We start from the raw sequence: 6,107 nt of genomic DNA, 5'->3' as shown, positions 1-6,107 counted from the left end.
ATCCTTGATTTATAACTGACACAAAACATCTTGTGCATGAGTACAAAAATTACAAAATAAAAAAAAATGCAAAATACAATTTACACATGCACAATTTATACTAACTACATACAAAAATATTTTAAAAGTATGCACAGATTGCTTGATACGCACTCACAAAAACACATTTACACACAAATCTGATTTGAGACTCTTCATGTCTCCAAGATTCGTGTCTAAGTGATGCGCTAAAATGCTGCTAGAATGCTGGGTCATCAGAGTTTTCTTATCAGTTGCTTTGAACTTAGATTGTGAATAATATCTGGTAAAAGCTGAAATGTTCCCAAATCAAGAATTACGCACACACACATTGAGGTAAGTGTCTCTCCATATGAACGCAACAGCTTTTTACATGCAACATCACCTATTTTAAAAGTTTCTGTTTCAAAATTATATTCAAAGATCTAATTTTTCAGAACTCCAAAACCAAGTCAAACTCAAAAACATTAAAACAAAATATGATTTAAACATAGAGGCTTGAATTCCATTATCTAAATAAAGCTAAAAAATCAAAATGTACATCATAATATGACCTTTCAGACATCAGACTTGGTCAACATGTTATTTGTTTGACAAGGTTTCACCTGTCTGACAGAGACCTCCACCTGAGTCTTTAATCTCTCCAATCCCTAGTCTTAGTCAGGCTCACCATTGGCTGTTTGGTTTTGTGAGAAGAAAGTCTCAGCAACTTCAGATAAGATAAAGTGTGTGACTCCGAAAGAACCTGCTGAATGACCACCATCAAAGAGGAAGGAGGCCACAAAAGAGGGTTGACTGTGTCTCTGTCTCTGCTGCTGCAGGGACCACGCCTTTACTTCCACCACACACAGACAGGAAGCTGATCTGTCCAGTAGCGTTTCCTCTCCCTGAGATTAACAACTCTCAGACTGCCTGTGCTCTCAATGCTCTCTTCGCCCTCTTCCTGTTTTGTTTTTCTCCTCTGGTTTCAGTCTTTCACTTCTCACATCCATTTGTCTTCTTTCTTTTGTTGCTCAACATTCTCTTCTTTCTTCTAAAAACTCATCCATTTCCCCGATGCATGCTTTCTTCCCTTTTTTCCCCTCTCAGTTTAACCTTCCATCCCTCATTTCCTCCTCACCACAGAAAACATCCCTTCTCCTGTTATTGTTATCCTCAGAAGGGGCAACTGAACTGGGGTTGTGTATGTGTTGCCTGCTCCACCCTTAAGCCTCCTCCTCCCATACACACCCACTCCACTTACCACACTTATAACCCTGAAACACCCACATGCTCGGGTTGTTCTTCTGCTGCCACCAGCTTGACAAGAAACACAGGAAGTGAATAATGTGGTCACATGCCTCTTAGGCCTTTTTTAGATCATTTGCAATGTTCTATACTGATTGTTTGTGGGACTTTTATGCCGTTTTTATTCAATTTTATTTTCCAGCTTCATTCTCTGTTATCAATTTATGTTTTAATTAATTCATAACTTTAAATACTGCAGCTTTTTGTCATTTTCTTGAAATTCAAAGTGCATTATCAACAAAAAAGAGGATGTAAAATTAGTTGTTTATTGTCAGGATGTACTTTCTTGTCCGTTCAAAAACTATAACTAAAACATTTTCCATTGGAATTCAAACTCATGGAAAATCATCCAAGACAAATTGTTTCCCATCCTCATTTTCTGCCCATATAAGCTGTTTTGTAAAATAGCTCAAGTTGTAGCCATGATAAACTTTAACTGATCCGACGATGAAAAAAGCAAAATATAAGCATGTAAACTCATCACCAGACCTTTTCTGTTTTTAAAAAAAAAAAAAAAATTTTTAGGTAAATTATATTCGTATATGTATAAATATTAAAAGGAAGCCCAAAATGTCGGCTGTATGTGAATAAAACTTTTATAAAACAACATAAAAAGGGAGCAAACTATGAAAGATTCACTTGTGAATCTTATGGCTTTTAAGTATTTTTTTTTACTATAAAATGATAATTTCTGGAATGTTTACATAAACATACTAAAATACAAGATGACATTATCAAATATCACTACATTTTTTCATTTAATAAATGGATTTCAAGGCCAAATGACTGCACGAAGGTTAGATGTTTTTCAATGGTTTGGAGCTAAACTTTTCATGTTTTCTGTACTTACATTTTTGATAAACAATTTCTGAGTCTTTTCTGTCTGAAAAAGTGAAAGACTGATTAATTTTCTACATTTTTGATACATCTAATGTTCCTCATGCCTTGCTGTGGCTGCTTGGTAGACATAGAAGTTAGTGAACTGTCTAGAATGCAGAGATGGATACCCGTTTATGAATTTAAAGGTGAGAATATGATTGTGATTGGCTGAGGAGAATGTGGGCAATTTAATTATTGGTTCAAAGGGAAGGCCTAATTGATAATGGTGTGTAGAATGATGTAACAATTCTCTTTACTTTTAAGGCTCAAAATTTTACAGTGACTGGACAATTTGGCAAAATCTGTACCATGGAAAAATGGGGCTTGAATTTGCTTCAGGCAAGGCATTTTCTAGGAGTGACGTCACAGCCTTGTTTTGTTTATCTCTATATACGTCAATGGGTAGCCCGGGAGTTGTCTCATTCATGACCACGCCAACGATTTTCAAATAAAATCATTGGCATGGTTATGAAATCTTGAAGATTCTGCCAATGCCTCCCCATTGTGAGGTGGCACTTGTATTTGTGACCATAAGTCAGGTATACCTTTCTTATTTCATTTGCGCCAAAGCTTAACTTATTTCTTTTCAAAAGGCTTGTATTTATATTATCTACTCGTTTAGGTTTACTGTAGTTCATTCTGCCTCTTAATCATACCAGGGTTCACTTAAATAAGTCAAGATAGTCATTTGATGGAAAACCTTTCACGCCTGCTCAGACTATTCAAATAAAAACCTAACTCTAGTGCTGACCAAACAGCCCAGTGTGAAAGCACATTCATCTGCATTAACTGGAAGCTGTGAGGTTTTCACTCAGAAATAATAAACAAAGATCTCCCCACTCCTTTCAAGTCTCTGTCAACATCAGCACTAGCGGTCACAGTGGTGACTTCCAGTGGTGGTCAGAAACATCGTTACCTGTCTCACTCTCTTCCCTCACTCCCCTCTCCAATCATCTCATGTCTCCCCTGTCTCACCCTCTTTCTTTTGCCTCCCTCCATCTCCTCACAGCCCTCGACCCAATCACCACCCCCGTCTGTCCCTGAATGAATGCTCTCTGACTAGTGGAACATATGCTGCTGGTTGTTCAATACCCTCCTTCTGAGCAGGGGTGCATCCATGTGTGTGTGTGTCAGTGTGTGCGCGCATGCTTAAAGGACACTGTCGGTTTGTGTGTCTGTCCTCCAGTGAATACAAGTCAGTGTGGGTGCGTGCATGTGTGTTCATTGAAACATATGCCTCCTGTTGCACATCGGCCATCTGTTCCTTGAATGGACTGATGGAGTACTGCTGTAACCATGACGATAGGCCATTCAGTCAAAAAGCCCATCAAACAACCACTTGCTCTGTGTTTGTGTGTTTGTCCGTGCGTTTGTATGTGTGTATGTTTAGGAATTGGCTGGCAGAGTGGAGGAATTCCCACGTGTTGATGAAGTGAAGCTGACCCTGGTCTCCATGATCACATAGATTAGATGAGGACAGCGTCCATCACTCGGGCAAAAAAAGTAAAACTGAAAAAGTATACAAATATGAAGCTGAATACTTGTCTTTTTTATTATTTTAAATAATTCGAAATGTGGTTCTGCTTTATCTTTTGTCTTTCTGTAAAAGTAATCATTGGTTCAAAAAAATAAAAGCTCTAGGAACTCGATCAGGCACACCCTAAACAGCAGCCGGGAAAGAGTGAAAATGAATATTGAATTTCAACTGTCTCCAACCACTGGTCTATTCATCTACACCCTCATCAGACCATTCTGCAGCCCCACCCACACGCGCGCGCACACACGCTTCTGTGCCCCACCCAGTGCAGTGGTCTGCTGGCCATATGTCAGCCCCCTCTCCTCTGAGACACCTCTCCTGGGACCCCATTTTCTTTAGAACATGTTTGTGAGACTCCTAATGTGTTTGCCATCTTCTCTTTCTCTCTAGATCTTACCAAGTGAAGAGCAAAGAGAGCATTAGCCTGTCATTGTCTAATATCCATTTCTGATCGTGCTAATGGAAACAATAGGCAGAGAACACGGTGGTTGTTTTTAAATCTGAACCTGCAGTCAGTGATGTGACACTGCGCCTTGTTGTCCTGCAGGGCATCTCTGACGTTGATTTCCAGAGACAACACTGTAAACTCTGAACTTGTGTTTCAGCTTGTTGTCGTCGTGGTGTCTGTGCGTGTGGGTGTCCGTCTCAAACAGAGCAGAGAGCAGAAACGGTCCTCTCAATAATACTAGCAATATAATGCACACAAGTGTTCTCTGGTTCCAAAGGATTTCCTCTCACATCTGCTTCCTGGCAAAACTCTAGTTTTTTATTGCAGTTTTTATTTGGATGTGTTCCCCAGCAGGCATTTTAGCTTCAGCACATGCTTCTTAGGGTTCATATTTTCACAGTAAGGAAAAGCACCTTTTCAGCACAATTCAAAGTGCTTTACAGAGACACAAAAGCTCACTTAACACATATCCTGAATCCAAATTTCCATTAACTACCCCTGCAGCTTCTCCCTACCCCTCCAACTGTTTTGGGGAATTTGAAGCTTTATCTGTGTCCAAAATTGTTTTTAGCTGTGTATCCTTCTGCTGGGGGGATGATCCACATAGCGCTGAGATATAGAGGAGAAACGCTTTTCTTCACCTGGGTGTGCTCTTAATAGCGTCCGAATTTAAAGACACTATAGTAAATAAATACGAAATGAACAATAAATGAAACAAGATTGTTGTATTTTAAACTAATATAATTATTATTTTTTTTTATTTGAAACAAATGGACTTAAATATATGACAAACATTTGAGTTCAGTAGGCAGTTGGTTCCATTTGTTTGGTTCTGGTTCTATCAGCTGATTGCTTCTGCAGATCTCAGAGCTCTGTTGGATTTGTGAACCACAATTATATCTGGCAAGTATTTGGGTCCCACACTATTAAGCAGTGCTTTACGATCAATATTTCACTGGTGAACATTGTAAGGGCTTGAGAACAGAAGTGAGGAGATCAACTCTAGCTCTGGTTAAAACTCTGACACCAGCGTTACAGTTGTGCAGCCACAAGAAGACATGAATCATCTTCTCCAAATCAAGTCTGGACATGAGATCTCTGAGTTTTACCGTATGATTAAAAAAGTTAAATGCTGATTTAATTTTGACCTTGATTTTTCTAAATTGATTTCTGGTTTTTACCTTCACTCTTTCTGTCTTGCTTCCAAAAATGTTGTCTTTTGTTTCATCTTTGTTCAACTGGAGGAAGTGCAGAGCATCCCTGAGTTAAGCTGTTTTAAGGTCCCACTCCAACTTTATTTTTATCTATTGTAAAATAATTTGTAGTGGTCTTTTAATAATGATTAAAATTAGCTAAAATCTGTGACTTTAACCAGTTGCTGACTATAATGTAAAATGTTATTAGTGAGCATGATCTAAAAAGGGGTTCAGGAGTCAGAGAGAAGCATCAAGCTCCACTAAAAGACCACACGGACTCCTAAAATGACACACGCACAAAAAGCAATTACACCAAGACAATCAGTATGAGGGTGAACCTGAAAAACAAAAAGAAACAACATAATCACACAAAACTTACAACAAAAATATACCAAACTGTCTGAGTCTCAACCTTAGAAAGGCTCAGATGCTGACATGTAAAATTAGTGGTTTTCACACTCGGGGAGAAAACTGACTTACAACTGCCCATTTTGAGAGATGAAGACAACTTTGAAATCCCACAAATTACAGTCCTTGAAAATGTAATTGGTGGCTTGTTCTGTGAAGTTTCTTCATCCCCAAGAACTCAATGTTGAGAACGATAGGTAACTGAATCATTGTCTCTGTTGCAATTAAAACAATGAACATTTACTGGTGTAATTGAGCAAGTATTGCGTTTGAATGGTAAAAACGGTGCATTTCTGGAGCAAATGTGTGTGTGTGTTTTTTTTTAAATATGCTT

Source organism: Oryzias melastigma, linkage group LG3 (assembly GCF_002922805.2).
Source record: "Oryzias melastigma strain HK-1 linkage group LG3, ASM292280v2, whole genome shotgun sequence".
NCBI lineage: Eukaryota > Metazoa > Chordata > Actinopteri > Beloniformes > Adrianichthyidae > Oryzias > Oryzias melastigma.
Note: the sequence above shows the minus strand (reverse complement) of the source record.